Raw genomic sequence first — 22,183 nt, 5'->3', positions numbered from 1 at the left:
CGTATGCCTTCTTGACCATTCTATTGACCTGCATTTCCACCTTCAGGGAAATATGGGCCTGAACACGCAGATCTCTCCATATGTCAATTTCCCCAAGGCTTAAGTCCAAAGATGTGCAGGTTAGGTGAATTGACCTTGCTAAATTACCCATCGTGTTCGGGGATATGTAAGCAAGGTGCGTTAGATAGGGGAAGTCTAGAGTAATTGGTGTAGGGGACTGGGTTGGTGTGGACTTGTTGGGCCAAATGGCCTGTTTCCACACTCTAGGGATTCTAATTTACTGTATAGTTTGCTTGAGAACTGGGTCTTCCAAAATGCATCACCTCGCATTTGCCTAGACTGAACTCCATCTGCCATTCCTCTGCCCAACTCTCCAATCTATCCATATTCTGCTGCATTCTCTGACAGTCCCCTTCACTAACTGCTACTCCACCACTGGTCACAGTTCTTCATTTTGAGAAACTCCCTTCCACTATTACTCACAGTCTCCTGTTGCCCAGCCAATTCTCTATCCATCTAGCTAGTACACCCTGGATCCCACGCAACTTCACTTTCTCCATCAGCCTGCCTTGGGGAACCTTATCAAACGCCTTATTGAAGTCCACGTATATGACATCTACAGCCCTTCTCTCATCAAACAACTTTGGCACTTCCTCAAATAATTCTGTTAAGTTGGTATTATCTCAGAGAATAGATAAGGGAGATCTAGTGGACGGGGGTACTTGGATTTTCAGAAATCTTTTGACAAAGCTCCACATAAAAAGTTAGTTTGCAACATCAAAGCAAATGGGATCAGGATAATATACTGACTTGAATTGAGAATTCATAGCAAACAGCACGTGTATTGTTTGGAGTGGAAGGTAATGACACTGGGTAGTATAAAGATCTATGCTTGGATTCCAGTTATTCGCAATAGCCTTCGTGAGTTTTTTTTTCATTCATGTGATGTATATACTGGGTTCTCTAGACTACTCTCAGATATGTTGTTTATTTATTAATTGGATATTTAATATGACAGGATACTTCATCATTTCTTTGACTTGCAGTCTGAACTTGAACTGAGTGTTTATGCAGCAATTTAAATTCACCAGTGAAACGCCAACCATTGCAAATATAAATTCTGAACTGTTGTAATGTCTCAGGTATGTTCCCCGAATGTTATAATAAAAGAATTCTATAATTCTTGCACCGACCACAGAATGATGAAAGTGTCGGATAACCACAAAAGTAATATCACAGACTTTCTTCTGCTTTCCAACTCTGGGTCACTGGGATTCTCTCCTTTGCTATGGCCCTTCAGTCTCTGATGGGCCCGACTTGTCACAAAAATATGTCTCACTGTCAGCACTGAGCGACAGAATTAAAGTGTATGGAACCAAGGACATTAAAACCCAATCAAAACAGTCAAATCCGACCCAACCAGCACAGAAAAATAATTCTGCTTTGGATAATAGAAACAATTGATAATTCCCTCTGTCTACTTGTGGAACGTTTCAGAGAACACCTCTGGGACACCCGGACCAACCAACCCAACCACCCCGTGGCTCAATACTTCAACTCCCCCTCCCACTCCACCAAGGACGTGCAGGTCCTTGGACTCCTCCATCGCCAGACCATAGCAAAACGACGATTGGAGGAAGAGTGCCTCTTCTTCCTCCTAGGAACCCTCCAACCACAAGGGATGAACTCAGATTTCTCCAGTTTCCTCATTTCCCCTACCCCCACCTTGTCTCAGTCAAACTCCTTGAACTCAGCACCGCCTTCCTAACCTGCAATCTTCTTCCCGACCTCTCCGCCCCTACCCCACTCCGGCCTATCACCCTCACCTTGACCTTCTTCCACCTATCGCATTTCCAACGCCCATCCCCCAAGTCCCTCCTCCCTACCTTTTATTCTATTCTGCTGGACACACTTTCCTCATTCCTGAAGCAGGGCTTATGCTCGAAACGTCGATTCTCCTGTTCCTTGGATGCTGCCTGACCTGCTGTGCTTTTCCAGCAACACATTTTCAGCTCTGATCTCCAGCATCTGCAGTCCTCACTTTCTCCACCTAGTAGAAATATTTGTTTATCTATGTGTTGGGGAAAAGTTAACATTATTTGCCCAGAAGCCATTTTCCTGATTCGGCTGAGAGTTCCATTTTGTGTCCCCAGCCAGAACTTTGCTGGCTATGCATTCCTTACTATGAGGTAATGTGAAAGGTTGTCCTTATCTTCCTTCGCAAGATAATGTCTCCTCCCTTTGCTGAATGATCAGCGCAGGCTGTAGAACCAGTTAAGTTGACATAGACTTTCCAATTAGTCCCCTTTCCTTTTCATTTCTACTAGGTGCCCCACAATTTCCTACCCAACTTCCCACAACATCCTGGGACAAATATAATCAGGTACTGGAGGTTTATTTATCTTTATGTTTTCTAAGAACTCCAGTTCTTCCTCTTCTGTAATGTGAACTGTTTTCAAAATATCAATATTTATTTCCCTGAGTTCTCTCGCCCCCATTTCTTTTTCAACAGTAAAATTTGATGTGAAATATTCAGTTACCATCTCTCCCACCTCCTGAGGTTCAACACAAAGACAACTTTGTTGATCTTTAAAGGGTCCTACTCTCTCTCATTGCTCTCCTGTTCTTGAAGTGTTTATAGAATCTTTTTTGGGTTATCTTAAATCTTACTTGCCAAGGTTATCTAATTTTCCATTTTTGCCTTTCTGATTTCCTTTTTAAGCATGTTCCTACCCTCTTCTACCCTTCAACCAACAGGAACTCTCATTATCACACTTTTAAAGACTCCACTTGTCAGTCATACTTTTACCTGTAAACGGTCTGCTCTAATCAACTTTTGAAAGTTATTGCATCATTCCCTTAAATTTTGCCTTATTCTAATTAAGAGTTTTAACTTTTTTGCAAGATTTATCCTTTTCCATAGCTATTTTAAAACTAACAGCATTACAATCACCAGTTCCAGTCACTTGCTCTGCCTTATTTTGCAAAAGATATTCAAGTTTTGCTCATTCTCCACAGGAACATTTATATATTGATAAAGAAAATTTTCTTGAACACATTTAACAAATTCTTCACTAACCAAAACTTTAACACTACGACAGTCCCTCAGAAATATCTATTCTAATTACCATGATTTGGAGATGCCGGTGTTGAACTGGGATGTACAAAGTTAAAAATCATACAACACTAGGTTATAGTCCAACAGGTTCAATTGGAAGCACACGAGCTTTTGGAGCAATGCTCCTTCATCAGGTGATACTGGAGGGCTCGATCCTAACACAGAATTTATAGCAAAAATTTACAGTGTGATGTAACTGAAATTATACATTAAAAAATTGATTGTCTGTTAAGCCTTTCATCTGTTAGAATACAGTGATAGTTTCACTTCTTTCATGTGTAAATCACAAAACATTTTTTAAAAGTTGCATTCTCGGGTTAGCTGTTAACAATGGTGATAGCTAGACAATATGTTGAAGATGTCTGTCTGTCTGGGGTGGGGGTTGTAAATGTGAGAATGTATGTGTGTAGTGAGTGCAGATTGTCTTAAGTCTGCGAGGGGGTGCATGTGTGAGTGTGGGAGTGGGTGTGTCTATAAGGGCGTGTGTGGGTGTCGTGTGCGCGTCTGTGTGTACCTGTGTCCATGTGTATGTGAGAGAGTGTGTGTGTCTGTGTGTGTGTGTAGGAATATCTGTGTGTGTGTGTAGTGCAATGGTGATCACCTGTAATGTGACATGAGCCCATGGTCCTGGTTGAGGCCCTCCCTATGGGTACCGAACTTAGCTATTAGCCTCTGCTCGGCCACTTTCCTCTGCTGCCTGTCCCGAAGTCCACCTTGGAGGATGGTCACCTGAAGGTCCGACCATCAGCCTCAGACCTTTGGGTGACCATCCTCCAAGGTGGACTTCGGGACAGGCAGCAGAGGAAAGTGGCCGAGCAGAGGCTGATAGCTAAGTTCGGTACCCATAGGGAGGGCCTCAACCGGGACCTTGGGTTCATGTCACATTATAGGTGATCACCATTGTACTACACACACACACACACACACACACACACACACACACAGACAGACACAGGTACACACAGATGTGCACACAGACACCCACACACACCCTTATAGACACACACACACCCACACTCCCACATGCACCCCCTCACAGACTTAAGACACTCTGCACTCACTACACACACACACACACACACTTTCTCACACTTACAACCCCCACCCCAGACAGACACACACACACAGACAGACAAAGACCCACATGCACACATATATTTTGTGGGGTGAATTTGTACTTGCAGAGTTACATTGCACTTTGCTCAAAAACTGCATACATTCATGTAGAACTCTGAGCTCAAAAACTGCATGAATTTATGTAAAACTCTGTTATCTTACTTTTTAGATTAGAATCAATCTAAACATCAGGTCATAGACAGAGAACACAGGGGGCTAACACCTTCAACATATTGTCTAGCTATCACCATTGTTAACAGCTAACCCGAGAATGCAACTTTTAAAAAATGTTTTGTGATTTACACATGAAAGAAATGAAACTATCACTTTATTCTAACAGATGAAAGGCTTAACAGACAATCAATTTTTCAATGTGTAATTTCAGTTCCATCACACTGTAAATTTTTGCTATAAATTCTGTGTTACGATTGAGCCCTCCACAATCACCTGATGAAGGAGCAACGCTCCGAAAGCTGGTGTGCTTCCAATTAAACCTGTTGGACTATAACCTGGTGTTGTGTGATTTTTAATTTTATTCTAATTGCAGTAGTAATGTTTTCCTTAATTAAATATACCATTCCCTCTCCTCTCTTACTATCCCTCCTTTAACACCTAAAGCCTGAAATGTTGAGCTGCCTCTCTTGTCAATTCCTCAGCCAAGCTTCTGTAGTAGCTTTGACATCTCAAACCCACATTCCCATACATGCGCTGAGCTTATCAGCCTTACCTGAGAGTTAAATCATTCTCTGACCACTCATGTCTGTCTTTTTGAATTAACTTGTTCTTTTCTGATTCAGAACCATCCTCATATTTCTGTCTATGTACTGTTACTTAGAAGCTCCCACCTCACCACTCAAAATGTTGACAGGATCCGAAACTAGAACTAGCAAGTCTCCCCAGTCGGATATTGGTCCCTTTCCAGTTCAGGTGAAACCCATCCTTTATGAACAGATCTTTTATGTCCCAGAAGAGATCCCAACGATCCAAGAAACTGAATCCCTGCACATTGCACCACCTTTTCAGCCATTGATTTATCAATCCTATCCTTCCCTCAAGCGAAACCCTAAAAACGCAGAAATGCTGTGCCGTCCACATTTCGGAAATAAGCCCTTCATCAGGAATGTGACTTGTTTTCAATAGATTCCAGTATCTGCAGTAATCTGCTCCTACATTTTCCCCTGTATCAGCTTTTATTTCTCCCTGTCTCACAATTATCCATCCCCTTTATATCTGCGTCTCTTCTCTCTCTCTCTGGGCTCCATCGCCACCTATTGCAGGAGTGAGAGCCACTAACTGCACTTTTTTTTCCGAGATACTTTCAGTCCTGATGAAGGGTCACTGAATCTGAAACGTTACCTTTGTTTTAACTCCACAGAAGCTGCCAAACCCGCCGAGTTTCTCCAGCGATTTCTCTTTTCATCCACATTCACTTCCCGATGACGTCCCCACGCGGGACCGCACTTCTATTGGCTATAAGCACGAGAATGACAGATGTTCTGATCAATCAGAGCTGGATGTGAGTAAAGGCCCGCCCTCAGGGCTCACGCGGGGTCTCGAGGCGCGGCCGTTTAACCGACTCTGCGCGAGTTTATTTTTAAATCTTTCCAGTGAAGGTGAGAAAACAGCGATGATACTAATCAGTAAATTGTTAATGTGCGGATACACTGAGGAGGAAAGGTTTTCTATCCAATTACCTGTCCAAATGATGTTGGCACTCGGGGTTAACAGGACACCAGATCAGGATGAGATCCATCCAAGGATCCTGATTGAAGTGAGAGGGGGCACTGGCCACAACATTACAGTCTCCTCTGGACTGAGAGGAGGTGTCAGGAGACTGGAGGGTTATCAACATTATGACCTTGTTCTGTGAAGATTTGTAAGTTAATCCTGGAATTGACAGCCTTGTCAGTTTAACACTGGTGTTGGGAGAGCTTCTGGAAACAACTATTGTGATAAAACTGATAATCACATGGATAAAGGTGGGTTGGTTTAAAAATGTCAAGGGGAAATTGTGTAAACTATCTTGCTAAAGTTTTCTGATGACTTAACAGAATGGGTCGATGAGGGCAATGTTACTGATGAGATTAACATGGATTTCCAGAAGATAGCATACAACAAATTGTGCGGAAGATTACAGTCATGGTACAAGAGGCACGGGCAACATGGATACAACATTAACTGAGTGATAGGAAAGAGAGAGTCAATGGTCAGTGGATATTTTTTGGCTGGAGGAAGGTTTGGAGTGGAGTTCCCAACGGGTCAATATTGGGACCGGCATGTTCCTGTAAGGAGAAAGGATAAGGATAGCAAGGTAAGGGCACCATGGACAAAGAGGGAGGTTGTGAATTTACTCAAAAAGAAAAAAATAGCAAATTGAAGGTTTAGGAAGCTAAAATTGGACAAGGACTGTAAAGAATATAAAGAAAGCAGGAAAGAATTCAAGCAGGGAATTAGTAGAGCAAGAAGGGACCATGAAATTGACAAATAGGTTTAAAGAGAATTCCAAGGCATTCTAGGCATACATTAAAAAATAAAAACAAGAGGATAATGAGGGAGAAGGTAGGACCATTTGAGAATAAAGGAGTAACTTGTGCTTGGAGGCTTGCAAAATCCTAAATGAGTAGTTTGTGTCAGTATTGACTCAGAAGAAGGATTTAGAGGATAGTGAGATTAGTGTGGAGCATGCTAATATGCAAGGGCATTTTGAGATCAAGAAAGAAGCGTTATTGGGTTTTTTGAAGACCATTAAGGTTGATAAGTCGCAAGGGCTTGATGCTATCTAGGCCAGGTTTTTGAGTGAGGCAAGAAAGAAGATTACTGGGACCTTGACCAAGTCATTTGTATCTTCACTAGCCACTGGAGAGGTACTGTAGGACTGGCAAGCAGCTAATGTTGTTCCTCTGTTCAAGACTGCAATTAGGGATAATCCAGGAAATTATACACTGGTGAGTCTTTCATCAGTCATTGGGAAGCTATTGACAGAATTCTCCAGGATCAGATTTAAGCACATTTGGAAAAGCACTGCCTAATTAGGGGCAGTGAGCATGGCTTTGTGTAGGGCAGGTCGTGTCATACTAACTTGGTTGAATTGTTTGAGGAGGTGATCGATGAGGGTAGAGCGGGTGGATATTGTCTCCATGGATTTTAGTAAGGCTTTTGACAAGGTCCCTGATGGTAGGCTCATCCAGAAGGGTATAATGCATGGGATCCACAGTAACTTGGCCGCATGGATTCAGAATTGGTTTGCCCATAGAAGGCAGAGAGTAGTTGTGGAAGGGTGTTTTTCTGGCTGGAGAATGGTGACTAGTGGTGTTCTGCAGGGAATCAGACTGGGGCCTCTGCTTTTGTAACAGGTATAAATGACTTGAAGTTGTAGATGGGTGGGTTAGTAAGTTTGTAGATGATGCAAAGATCAGTAGAGTTGTGGATATCGTAGAAGGTTGTGAGAGGATGGAGCGGCATATAGATCAGATATGGTCGGAGAAGTGGCAGAGGGCGTTTAATTTGTCTAAGTGTGAGGTGCTCCTCTTTAGGAGATCAAATGTTAAGGAAAAGTATACAGTTAAGGGCAGAACCCTGAACATATCGATGTACAGTGGGATATTAGGGTTCAAGTTTGTAGCTCCCTGAAAGTGGCCACACATGTAGATCGGGTGTTAAGAAGGTGTGTGTCGTACTTCCAGTATTGGTCAGGACATTGAGTCCAAGAGTCAGGATGTCATGTTGCAGCTTTATATTATGTTGGTTAAGCCATACTTAGAATATTTCATTCGGTTCCAAGTTAAAAATCACACAACACCAGGATATAATCCAACAGGTTTATTTCGAAGCACTAGCCTTCGTAGTGCTTTCAATGTTCGTGGAATATAAAATCGTAAGACACAGAATTTATAGCAAAAGTTGACAGTGTGATGCAACTGAAATGATATATTGAAAAAGACCTGTGTCTTATTATCTTATACATCTGATGGAGGAGCAGCACTCCAAAAGCTAGTGCTTCCAAATAAACCTGTTCGATTATAACTTGGTGTTGTCTGATTTTTAACTTTCTCTTCCATCATTGTATAATTTGCTCCAGAAATAGACTTGCCTTACCTATGAGATAGAATGCTTTCTCGCATGACTCATGAACTGCCTTATCTGGAGACTGTCGCTAATGAGCATGTGAATACAGAGTATTGACACAAGTCCTGAGAACAATGCACCATTAATACCCACTCTTGGCAAGGTCTCAACTCTGCTGCATGCAAGTGTAAGTCGGCCATCTAGTGGCTAATTTGTGGTACTGAGTCTAGTTAAGCAAATTGTCGTTGGGCCATTTATAAATCCCCACTCAACTGGAGCTTTTCGGCGCAGTCGTGATCCATTTGTTTTATGGACTGGCTGCTACCCATGACATATTATGTAATAAGCTTGGTCAATTTCCAAGGTCTGCATCTGAGATTTTCTTCAACACCGTCCGATGAAGGAAAGCATGCCGTACGCCTTCTTGATCACCTGGTCGACCTGCATTGCCACCTTCAGGGCCTGAACACTCTGTACGTCAATTTTCCCAAGGGCATTTCCATTTACCGTGAAGTTCGCTCTCAAATTGGATCTTCCAAAATGCATCATCTCACATTTTGCCCGGATTGAACTACATCTGCCATTTCTCTGCCCAACTCTCCAATCTATTTATATTCTGCTGCATTCTCTTGACAGTCCCCTTCATCATCTGCTAACCCACCAATCTCAGTGTCATCTGCAAATCAGACCACCTGTACATCACTCCAGATCATTGATGTATATAACAAACAACAGTGGTCTCAACACTGATCCCTGTGGAACACCACTGGTCACAGTTCTCCATTTTGAGAAACTCCCTTCCCTGCTACTCTGTCTCCTGTTGCCCAGCCAGATCTCCATCCATCTAGCTAATACATCCTGGAGCCCCAGCAACTTTACTTTCTCCATCAGCCTACCTTGGGGAACCTTATCAAATGTCTTACTGAAGTCCATGAGTATGACATCTACAGCCCTTCCCTCATCAATCAACTTTGTCACTTTATTTTTAGATTAGGTTAGATTTCTCCAAGAATTGTCTTCGGTTTTAAATAAAAAGCCAAGCATTAAAATCCCTGTTACTCTTTCTTTCGTCAAAGCTTCCAATGGAAGTATTTCAAAATACAAACTATATTGCACCACTGTTACTTTAACTTGAAGTAGTTAAAACTCTCTTTGCTCAATGTTTTTTGAAAAGGAACAAGCATTTGAAAAGGTCTTGGACATAAAGGTGCAGGTTAGACGGAGATCTAAATGAAGACAGAATATACTCAAAATGAATTTCACTTCTGGTGAGAATCCAGAAGTCACTCAGGAAGGGCACTGCAAAACATCATTTTTTCCCCCCCCCAATCACTGCATAGTCAGTTGCTCAAAACAGAAGAGACCTTTGAGATGATATTGTAAAATCAGGCAGTCAGTGGAAGCGCTGCTGACATTGATGTGTCTGAAAAATTCTAAACAAAAAGCAGCAAAGCTATTAATCAATTTTAAAAGTTTTTAGTACAGGACATTTTTACATCATCCAGGAGAAAGTGAGGACTGTAGATGCTGGAGATCAGAGCTGAAAATGTGTCCATTCCTGAAGAAGGGCACATGCCCGAAATGTCGATTCTCCTGATCCTTGGATGCTGCCTGACCTGCTGCGCTTTTCCAGCAACACATTTTCAGCATTTTTACATCATCCTCAGCTGCAAAATGCAGTCCAATTACTGAGCATGGGGAGAAGGCAGAAAGGTTTCATATTTAGTATGATTTTTATTGCTTTTGTAGGATGTTTCGGACAAACTGACCAACCAATTTAGTTTCGAAACCTGTTGTGTCTTATGAAAAGTTGTCGGAGTTGTAAGATGTTTACCTGTTTTAAGGACGTTCCCAGAACAGCTCCAATTATCATGCTCTGCTCCCAAGGCAAAACATTTACTTCCCTCTACAGGAATTAAATAGCGCATCTACAGACCGAGTTGTAACATAGATTAGACAATCAATCCAAAATTGCACCTCATAAATCCATAATTTGAAGATCTCTTATGGTAAAATGTGTGTGTCTTGTCAAGGAGGCCTGGGATCAAATCCCATCTGCTCCAGAGATGTGCAATAACTTTGAACATAGAACATATCTACAAACAATGCACCTGAAATGGAGCTCCATTTGTGTTGACAGGTTATGGATACATGATTTTCCAGCAATCTTGTTTTTAACTTACAGATTAGCAACAGAGCCAACACTAGCAAGGCTTGTCATTCACTTCCATTGAGACAGTGCTGGTGAGTTGCTGACTTGAACAACTGGTCTTTCCGGTGAAGATGCGTCTATACTGATGTTAGGCAGGGATTTTCATGACTTTGATTCAGTGACAATGCAGGAATACCAATCTAGTTCTAAATTAAGGTAGGACATGAATATGAATGCACCTGTCAACTTTGTCCTTTTCAATGATGGAGATTCCAGAATTGGAAGGAACAGTTTGACAAGTGGATCCAGGATACAGTAAGGACAGGAGCTGCACATGGTGCTTAACATTGTACGGTCATCAGTAAATATTCTCACCTCTGACATTATGAAGGAGCAAATAGATGCAAAGATTACAATGAAGCAAAAGATTTTCTCCCGATTTTGAAAAATCATTGGTTAAGTCCCATTCAGAGAACTCTGCTCAACACTGGGTAACATAATATAGGACAAATGGCAACGCACAAAAAGGGGATTCACTGAAATGGTATTGAGGATAAAGAATGATAGCAAGAATAGTTGGAATCAAGAGACGCTAGGAATATTCTTCTTACAGCAGAGTAGGTGAAGGGAAGATTTGATAGAAACGATTTATAGTAAAAGAAACAGGCTCCACTGACAGCAGGATGAATGGCCAGTGCATGTATTTGATGGAGGAATGATAGTTGATAAAAGGTGGTTTGGTTCCACATGGGACTTCCCTCCAAGTGTCCCTCTTCTCCATCTCCATTTATCTTTTCCCAAGGCAGAATTCAGCCCCATTCCCTATTCTCCCCCCCCCCCCCCCCCCCCCCCAACCACCATTCACCAATCCTTCCATTTCTCCTGCTTCCGATAGTTCCTTGACCTCCACATCTCCCCCCAGTCTCCCTCAAGCCCTCCAACCTCCCCTTTGCTCCACCCTCAGTGAATGGAAGTTGGTTTCTCTTGCTCTGTGACTGCATGGATAGAGCGTGCAAAAGCAGATAAGTTAGGAATACCATGCAAGCAACAAGAGGAATTGCTTACCTATGCAGGGGCTATCACCAATCTGGCCGACCAAGGTGTTGGTTAGGCCTCCAGTGGAGGTAGTACAGGCCACATTCCCAAAACTGTCTCATGCAATAGCACATGGTCACTATGTTAGCAAAAAATGAAGCTTAAGAAATTGGAAATCATATATGAAGTATCAGTGCACAGCTCTTCAGTATTAAACTACTTTAAACAATTAAGCACAGCAACTAGGCTAAAATGACCTCGACTTGTCCACTTGAACTGAAGCAAGTGTTAATGCTCCAATTATGACATAATATTATTCGCAGACAGTCAAACTTTGGGTCATGAAGTTATTGCATGGTGTACTGAAGTTATGCTCACATTTCTGTACAACAAAGATAAAATCTTTTATGAGTGACGGCAGAAATTGAACTCCCCCTCCCACTCTGACAAGGTCATGCAGGTCCTGGGCCTCCTCACCCCCCGACGCCTGGAGGAAGAATGCCTAATCTTCCGTCTCGGAACACTTCAATCCCAGGGCATCAATATGGGCTTCACCATTTCCTCATTTCCCCTCCCCCCACCTTACCCCAGTTCCAACCTTCCAGCTCAGCACCTTCCTCATGACCTGTCCCACCTGCCAATCTTCCTTCCTGCCTATCCACTCCACCCTCCTCTCTGACCTATTGCATGCTTAGCTACCTTCTCCCCATCCCCACACCCCTCCCATTTATTTCTCCACCTTGGAGGCTCCCAGCATCATTCCTGATGAAGGGCTCCTACCCAAAACATCGATTTTCCTGCTCTTCAGATGCTGCCTGACCTGCTGTGCTTTTCCAGCACCACTCTAATCTTGACTCTGATCTCCAGGATCTGCAGTCCTCACTTTCACCTAAAACATTAACATAGCAGAAGGAAACTGCTGGTTACTGCAAGTATAAGTGATTCACTCTGATATCACATGCCCGGTGACCGTATTCTGACGATCTGTGTACAATGTGTATAACACTATTGCGAATGTGACTATTTTAGGCAAATGGAGGGTGAATGAATAACATCCAAGTGTAAAAGTAGCTCTGGCCATAATCCAGGCTCGTGCTTCTTTCTACATTTTGGCTCAGATTCTGCAGATATGGGAATTCAGAAAATCATGCTCAACTCCAGCTCCACATCTAACACGACAGTAAAACAGGGAAGGTAACAGGCAACTTGATTCAAACAAGTACCATATTGTAAGAAATGCTAATTATATCAAATGAGCCCTCACTAAAACCCCATAACCGTAATGATACTGAGGTCAATAAAAATCATTGTACAGGATTCTGTACAAGGTATAGTTTAATGAACAAAATAAGATAGAATTAAATACACTCCCATTTGCAAATCCACTGGGGTGGAAGCTGCTTGGACGTTTCGCTGCCATCAATCCCCTAAACATTCTGTAATCAAAGCCTCCATTGGGACTTCGGGAAACCCCAGTGTTTCAGCAAATCGCGATGCCCCTCGGTCACTGAGCATCACATGATTGGTCTGGAACAGCAACAGCTTCCAATCAGCATTTAATTAAACAAATCACAACATATCACCAACAAAAACAGAATTTGCTGGAAGACTTTAGCAAGTCTGGGCGGTATGGTGGCACAGTGGTTAGCACTGTTGCCTCACAGCGCTAGAGACACAGGTTCAATTCCCGCCTCAGGTGACTGTCTGTGTGGAGTTTGCACATTGTCCCCGTGTCTGTGTGGGTTTGCTCCGGTTTCCTCCCACAGTCCAAAAATGTGCAGGTTAGGTGAATTGGCCATGCTAAATTGCCTGTAGTATGAGGTGAAGTGGGGGGGGAATGGGTCCGGGTGGGTTGTGCTTTGGTAGGTCGAGAGAAATCAAGATTTAACATTTTGGGTCTAGTGACTCTTCCACAGAGCTGCTAGTCACTAGGAAAGCATTGTTTTTTTTTATGCAGAAGATAGAGTGGGTTGGGGGTGGGGGAGGGAAGGAGTAAAGTGGAGATGGAGCCCAGAGAGAAGAGATAAACAGTCGGGCAGACGGCGAAGTGGAGCAGCCTGGGAAATCAAATAGCTAATAGGGGGATAAATTAATGGCTAATAATGGATTGTATATAATAGCAGACCATGCAAGGACAAGGCTTGGGGTTGGGGCAAGAAATGGGAGAAGGTGTTTCAAGTTCTAAAATTGTTGAACTCAAGAGTCTGGAAGGCTCTAGAGTTCTCAAATAGAAAATGAGGCACTGTTCTGGAACAATGCAGCAAGCCTGACACAGTGATGTAGGCCAGAGAGCAAGATGGGATGCTGAAGTTTCAAGCAACTGGAAGCTCAGGGACATTTTTTTGCACACAGAACATGGATGTTCTGCAAAGCAGTCACCCAGTCTATGCTTTGTTTCCCCAGTTTAGTAGAGACCACATTTTGAGCAGGGATTGCAGTAAACTAAACCGAGTGAAGTATAGACTAAGTATGACTTCATCTAGAAGGTGTGTTTAGCCGCTGAGATATTGATGATGGAGGAAGTAAATGGGCAGATATTCCACCTTCTGGGGTTGCAGAATGAAGGAGAAGTGCACCAGAGTCTCCCAGAGGGAATGGTCCTTGCAGAAGGCTGACACGGGAGGAGAGGAGATGGGAGGACATATTTGTTGATGACATTTGGAGGTGGCAGAAATGGGGCTTATGGAGTGTAGAGAGACCTCACTCCATTCTGCTTTTCTTCCCTTCTCCACATACCCCACAAAGAGGCAACATAACTGGGCTCTATGTGGGTATCCATGGCCACCTCTCTGACCTGAAGAAGGTGAGTGCCATTAAGAGAAGCTGTTCAGGTGAGGATAAGCTCAGCCAGGTGGAGGAGGGTGGTGGTGGGTAGGGCCCATCAGGCCATTTTTCCAGGAAGAATCAGAGAGCCCTGAGACCACCCTGATGGGGATGGATGGGGAAAGGATTGCTTGTCCACGGTAAAGGGGAGGTGGCTAGAGCCTGCAAACTGAAAATTCTGAAACTGACGTAAAATATCAGAGAAATTATAGATGTAAGTGGGAAGGAACTGGTCAATGGAAGAAAACCAGAATTGAGTTAGGTATCGCTACACAGCATAAGCCCCATTTCTGCCACCTCCAAATGCCATCAACAAACTGGTAACTGTTTGTGTGGAGTTTGCACGTTCTCCTTGTGTCTGTGTGGCTTTCTTCAGGATGCTCCAGTTTCATCCCACATTCCAAAGATGTGCAGGTTCGGTGAACTGGCCAAGCCTCCCATGGGAGGAAACATCCTCCCTGCATTTTCCCTGTCAAAGCCTATGTTTCAATGAGATCACGGCTCATTCTTCTGAATCCTGGTAAGTACAGTCCCAAACTATTCATAAGACAATCCATCCATTCTCGGGACCATCCGAACGAATCTTCACTGAACTGCCTGCAATGGAATGATGCCTCTCCTTAAATAAAGGGACTGAAACTGTTCACAGTACTCCAGATGTCGTCTCACCAGCACCTTGTACAGTTACAGGAAGACTTCCCTACTCTTATACTCCAACCTCCTTGAAATAAGGGCCAACAATCACATTGCCTTTTTTTCCAGAATCCCGACAATGTGGAAACAGGCCCTTCGGCCCAATAAGTCCACACTGAGCCTCTGAAGAGTAACCCACCCAGACCCATTCCCTTACCCTACTACTCTACGTTTACCCCAATCTAATGCACCTAACCTGCACAGCCCTGAACACTATGAGCCATTGGTTTAGCTCAGTTGGCAGGGCGGGTGGCTTGTAATACTAATAGCAGAAGTTCAAATGGCACCCTGGCTGAGGTTACGAAGAAGGACTCTCCTTCTCAACCTTTCCCTTTGTCTGAGATGTCGTGATCTTCAGGTTAAACCACCACCAGTGACCTCTGTCTAATGAGAGATCAGGACTATGGTCACTTTGCCTTTTCTGTTTTGTATGATTTGAAATGGACTTTAATGGACTGTATTGCACATATTATTTCATAAAGTGCTGCATACTTTTGCAACAAAAAAATCATTGATTCACATAAATTATCCACTTGTATTACTTAACAATTCAGTATCATCATATTCTACCTCATCAGTGTTCTGATGTGGATAGCTGCCAGAATTTGTTTATCCAGTTTGTGAAGGGCAGATCGTGCCTCACAAACCTTATTGAATTCTTTGAGATGGTAACTAAGGAGGTGGATGAGGGCAAAGCGGTAGATGTGGTGTATATGGATTTTAGTAAGGCATTTGATAAGGTTCCCCATGGTAGGCTACTGCAAAAAATACGGAGGTATGGCATTGAGGGTGCATTAGAGGTTTGGATTAGGAATTGGCTGGCTGGAAGAAGACAGAGGGTAGGAGTTGATGGTAAAGATTCATCTTGGAGTGCACTTACTAGCGGTGTTCCACAAGGATCTGTTTTGGGACCATTGCTGTTTGTCATTTTTATAAATGACCTGGAGGAGGGGCTAGAAGGTTGGATGAGCAAGTTTGCGGATGATACGAAAGTCGGTGGAGTTGTTGACAGTGAGGCAGGATGTGTCAGGTTACAGCGGGATATAGATAAGCTGCAGAGCTGGGCAGAAAGGTGGCAAATGGAGTTCAATGTGAGTAAGTGTGAAGTGATTCACTTTGGTATGAGTAACATAACAAAAAGACTCTGGTGCAGCCGCATCTGGAGTATTGTGTGCAGTTTTGGTCGTTATACTATAGGAGGGATGTGAAAGCATTGGAACGGGTGCAGAGGAGGTTTACCAGGTTTGCCTGGCATGGTAGGAAGATCGTATGAGGAAAGGCTGAGGCACTTGGGGCTGTTTTCAATGGAGAAAAGAAGGTTTCGGGGTGACTAGATAGAGGTGTACAAGATGATTAGGGGTTTAGATAGGGTTGACCATGAGAACCTTTTTCCACGTATGGAGTCAGCTATTACGAGCTTTAAATTAAGGGGTGGTAGGTATAGGACAGATGTTAGGGGTAGATTCTTTACTCAGCGAGTCGTGAGTTCATGGAATGCCCTGCCAGTAGCAGTAGTGGACTCTACCTCTTTATGGGCATTTAAGCTGGCATTGGATCGGCATATGGAGGATAGTGGGCTAGTGTAGGTTAGGTGGGCTTGGATCGGCGCAACATCGAGGGCCAAAGGGCCTGTACTGCGCTGTATTTTTGTATGTTCTAAACTGTACACAAAATCTTTGAAAATGCTGCCATCTGAATGTCCCTGTGGAGATTTCCAAAGAATATAGATAATTGGCTTCATTGACTCCAAGTTTAATTCAGTCGGGTTGCTCGAGGCAGAGTAATGCTGTCAGAAAATGCACGGAATTATTCGCAATGTCAACAAAATATATGACATGATCCTGGCCATCATTGGTATTCCGGGTAAGTGGGTTTGTACAGAAACTGTGTAAATATGCTGGTTTTACTGTGGGACTGATACTACTGACCGTCTTTCTGCAGATACCAGGTCACTTTTTATCATATATTTTCAAACTGGTCGGTTAGTCTCAATTAACTCTGGAATTTTGATTTACTGCCTCAGATATAAGTGAGGTTCTGACTGTAGTTGGCATGACTGTTTAGTACAATGATATCTGAACCAGCAATGCCTGCGAAAGAAAAATTGATATTATCGAATCAGAAACAGAAATTGCTGGAGAAACTCTGCAGGTCTGGCAGCATCTGTGGAGAGAAAGCAAAGTCAACGTTTTGAGCCTGGTGACCCTTCTACAGAATTGAATCTGTTCCAAAAGCTTTGGTTTTGTTTCTATTTGCTTCATCATCCCAGCTCATCTTGCTCTCCTGCTCCCACCCCTACCCAAACAGGGAATCCAGAGCAAACTGAGGTCCAGCTGCATTTGATCCACTTTGGTGACTGAGATCACTGCTCATGATATAGTTCTTTTGGTTTAAACTTTTGGTCAGAAGACAACTCTTCCGTATTTGGACCTTCTGATACTCATCTGCAAGAGGCCACTCAACTCATCATCCAGAGGTGTGATGGGAAATGGGGTAACGTGATGGAATCTGGAGTGGAATTCTGGTCCAGGTAATGTCTAAAATTAGGAATGTCTGACCAAACTTAAATTGACCAAATCCCAGTACGATCTGAAGATACAACCGGAATGGGATCCGATCTTCAACATTGTGCAGCTTTAGCTTCTCGTGACTCTAAAATAGGTGAGCTAAGTCAAAGAAAACCATTCCCATTTGTCCAGCCTGATAAGAAGTGTGCTTACATTTTCACTGATTCTGGGTTTGCCTCCTTTCAGCTTCCTGATTTCCCACACCAGTCTGGGAAATGCTCAAACTGTAAAATCAAGGTTCAAAAATCTCATTGAAACTTACAAAGATGTCAATCAGCTTTCAGGAAGTGGACTAAGGTTTATCCCATAAACTCTCTGTGTTTTAAACTTTGGAATAGGCATGTCTGAGATTAAATTAGATCACAGTTGTGATGTTTAACCATTTGTTTAATTCAAAGTCCATGTCTTTTTGTATCAAAATACAGATATGATAGCCTGGACTCGGACAGTATGTTTGCTTCAAACTATTTTGGTCTATTTTCTTTTCTCTCCCAAGCAACAGTGAATTTAGTGGCACTTAATATTTTGTCTCTGGAAAGTGCGGCCTGTCTCCCTGCACCTCTTGCTACCTGGTGGCCATGGCAGCATCTGATCTGATGGTTGTTATCACTGAGGTCATACTGAGGCAGATCAATGTTTATTATTTCCCTTTATTTTTCTTGGATAAAACTCCTGTGTGAAGCATAAACTATGTCCTGTCAATAACAGCCACTTCTTGCTCTGTTTGGTTCAATGTCACTTTCAGCTTTGATCGTTTTGTCACTATTTGCTTCCAGAAAATGAAAAACTAAATATTGCACAAAGAGAAATGCTGTTGTAGTTCTAACAACAACCGACCATGGTTTTGTATTTCAAAGTCGAGCTATTATAGTGAATCCCAGCTGGGTGGGATTTAAATGGCTCCTTACAGTTCTTAATCCATTGTTGCCATTTGATCTAATTCTGCTGCTCAACGCTCTGACAGTTAGACATATTATAATAGCCAGTCGAGTCCGTAAGGGACTGAGGGGTCAGAACAAAGAAGAGAATTACAGTGATCCAGAGATGGAGAGCAGAAGGAGGTCTATAATTTTACTCTACCATTTCTGGCAGCTTTGTTATTTTGTGATCCGTATATGTGATAAATTTCATTTGCAATACTATTCCTCGAACTGATCACATCGATGGAAATCATTCTTTACACGTATTTGAACAAGTCGGAGTTATTTTGGTGAATTTAAGTGGTTGCACAAATGCATTTATTTGTGGGGCAACACAGTCCAAATTCAGGCACCAGATCAAGAAAGCAGTGAAATGTTCTTTTCCATAAATCAGCATTGTAATGAACAAATAGTGTCCAAATACAGATCCTAGTATTTCCAAAGCATGGAAGGTTTATTAATATCTTAACTTGACATTTGCATATCTCTAGTGGCTGATTTTGTGGGTGGATAAATGAGATGCTGCTGGGGAATGGTGTGTAGGGGGATGCAGGTAGTGTTGTAGATGGTAAAATAATTGTGATTCTGAAAAAACTGCACAGAGCTGGTATCCCATTATCAGGTCACCTTTTATCTACAGGTGCACAGTACACTGGCTGTGGGTAGCCAGCTCAGAATCAGTCCCTGAAATGAGGAGACTGAATTTCCAATGTTTTTTTTCTTTCCTCTTAAACTATTTCAGATGGTGGTAATTCTGTGTGAAGTTGTGCTCTGTTATTATTCTTATGCAGCCTGTTTCGGAAGTCAATTGCTCATTCATTCTCTTTGCCCAATCTGTCTAAATCATAGAATCCCTACAATGCAGAAGGTGGTGATTTGGACCATTGGGTCTGCCCTCACCCTTCAAACAACATCCCACCTAAATTCAGTGCATCAACCTACCACTGTAACCCCAATTTACCACGGTCAATTCACCGAGCATTGTACACACCTGGACACTACTGCATAGTGAATCCACCTAACCTCTACACCTTTGGAGGAAACCCACATGGACACAGAGAGAACATGCAACCTCGACACAGACAGAGGGTGGAATTGAACCCAGGTCCCTGACACTGTGAAGCAGTCATGCTAACCACTGAGCCACCATGCCAACTTTCCCACAGATGGAAGAAACTGGAATCAAATCAATGAAAACAGAGGAGTAGTTGTGGCTATATCTTCACCCCAATATTGTATAATGTTGCAGAACCATTGGCATTACCTCAGTGCCCCTTAGCTTGTTGTCAAGGAAGAGCTGAATCTCATGGTCATTTGTACAATTAATAAACTTGTACAACAAATCTGTGTAATCACTAGATGGCCGTCTGTGAAAAGGATTGATGTTTACCCTCAGAAACTCAATAAAAAAGTAAAACTTGCTGACTTTACAGGTTCATGTCAGTCTCATTCATACCTTCTGTTGATCCTGTGGGAATTGTGTGAAATAATTGCTGGAATAGGGAAGGGTCCAGCAATTCCTTTCCCTCCAGCTCAGTCTGAACAGCATCAAGAAGCTGTGACTCTGGGACTGGAACAGATCTACAGCAATCTCGGCTGGATCTAACAAGTCAGTCTGACAGAGAGAGACGTTTGTGTGTGGATGGCACGGGCTGGGTCCTGGTCACTGGATATCCCACACTTAGTCTAGGTTCAACCCTCCCTGTTCCACTAAGCTGCCATCACCTGACTGGTCGCACTGTATACTGCAAAGGTTGTGCATCCTGACAACATCAGTCTCTTAAAAATTGTCACATGCCTAATAAAGGTGTCCCAGTACAGCTGCAGTGCTGGCGTAGAGTACAATGTCTACAGTGTGAGATAACTGTATGGACAGTCCACAGTGTGCAATGTATGCACTGTCTACAGTAATACAATATCTACAGTAATGCAACATCTATAATATTTGATAACTAGTATACGGACATTCTGTAGTGTGCAAAATGTGAACTTCCAACAGTGATATGCTGTCTACAGTGTGTGACAATGACCTGTGGACAGTTAGCAGAGTGTACGTTTTGTATTGTCTACAGTAATACATAGTCAACAGTGTGGGAGACTGATATCTGAACATTTAGCTGAGTGCAGCCTGAATTGAACACACGGGTGCACAATGAAATGCTGGGTCCTTTCCAGTCTTTACCATTGGACGATGCACCATTTGTTGAACTCTAAGACTGAATGGAGCCTTGTGGAGATCTGTGTTAGAGGCAAATATTTAACAGACAAATTGACCGTTGGACACTGACAAGTCGACCCGACCCTGCAACCCGACATGAGATAGGGACCAGAGATGGTCAAAGTGAAGTCACAGTGAATGCAGTGAGAGCATCAAAAAATGGTCTTTTAGGGACTGGGAGGGAGATTACTTAATTAATCTTCCCTTACAAATGTGATTTCTTTCAGAGTTTTGTTAGCGGGGTCTCTGCTAGTGTCGGGGTCTCCAGTGTATTTGATGAGAGTGGGACAGGCACACGTGCAGATGGTCACTGGTTCAAAACTACGACCTGATCCTGACTGATTTTACACACACTGTTGATGCAGACCCTGTCATTCCCACAGGGGAACAGTTACAGCGCTGACCAATCTCTGACCCAGTGTCAAACACAGACTGTCACTAAAGTCGAACGCTGGGAATAATTACACACTTAAACATATGGTTGTTTGTGTAATCAACATATGTTTATGACAAGTTGAATATAGCTTTATGTACAACTGAAGACAAGTAATAATAAGAAATAATTAATATCTAACAGGTTTATTGTACAATTGAACAAATTGCAGAGCATGGAGTACAGGAGTTGTTGCAGGTGTACAAGAGTTCTTTGAAGAAGTAACAAAGAGGGTTGATGAGGACAGAGCAGTAGATGTGATCTATATAGACTTCAGCAAGGCTTTGACAAGGTTCCCCATGGGAGACTGATTAGCAAGGTTAGATCTCAATGAATACAGGAAGAACTGGCCATCTGGATACAGAACTGGCTCAAAGGTAGAAGACAGTGGTGGTGGAGGGTTGTTTTTCAGACTGGAGGCCTGTGACCACTGGAGTGCCACAAGGATCCTCTACTTTTTGTCATTTACATAAATAATTTGGACGTGAGCATAAGAGGTACAGTTAGTAAGCTTGCAAATGACACCAAAATTGGAGGTGTAGTGGACAGCGAAGAGGGTTACCTCAGATTACAACAGTATCTGGACCAGATGGGCTAATGGGCTGAGAAGTGGCAGATGGAATTTAATTCAGACAAATGCGAGGTGCTACATTTTGGGAAAGCAAATCTTAGCAGGACTTATATACTTAATGGTAAAGTCCCAGGGAGCGTGGCTGAACAAAGAGACCTTGGAGTGCAGGTTCATAGCTCCTTGAAAGTGGAGTCGCAGGTAGATAGTGAAGAAGGCGGTTGGTATGCTTTCCTTTATTGGTCAGAGTATTGAGTACAGGAGTTGGGAGGTCATGTTGCAGCTGTGCAGGACATTGATTAGGCCACTGTTGGAATATTGTATGCAATTCTAGTCTCCTTCCTATTGGAAAGATGTTGTGAAACTTGAAAGAGTTAAGAAAAGATTTACAAGGATGTTGCCAGGGTTGGAGGATTTGAGCTATAGGGAGAGACTGAACAGGCTGGGGCTGTTTTCCTTGGAGCGTCGGAGGCTG

The sequence above is a fragment of the Chiloscyllium punctatum genome, chromosome 19, assembly GCF_047496795.1.
Source record: "Chiloscyllium punctatum isolate Juve2018m chromosome 19, sChiPun1.3, whole genome shotgun sequence".
Taxonomy (NCBI): Eukaryota; Metazoa; Chordata; class Chondrichthyes; order Orectolobiformes; family Hemiscylliidae; genus Chiloscyllium; species Chiloscyllium punctatum.
The sequence above is the reverse complement of the archived record's forward strand: the minus strand, read 5'-3'. Positions refer to the sequence as shown.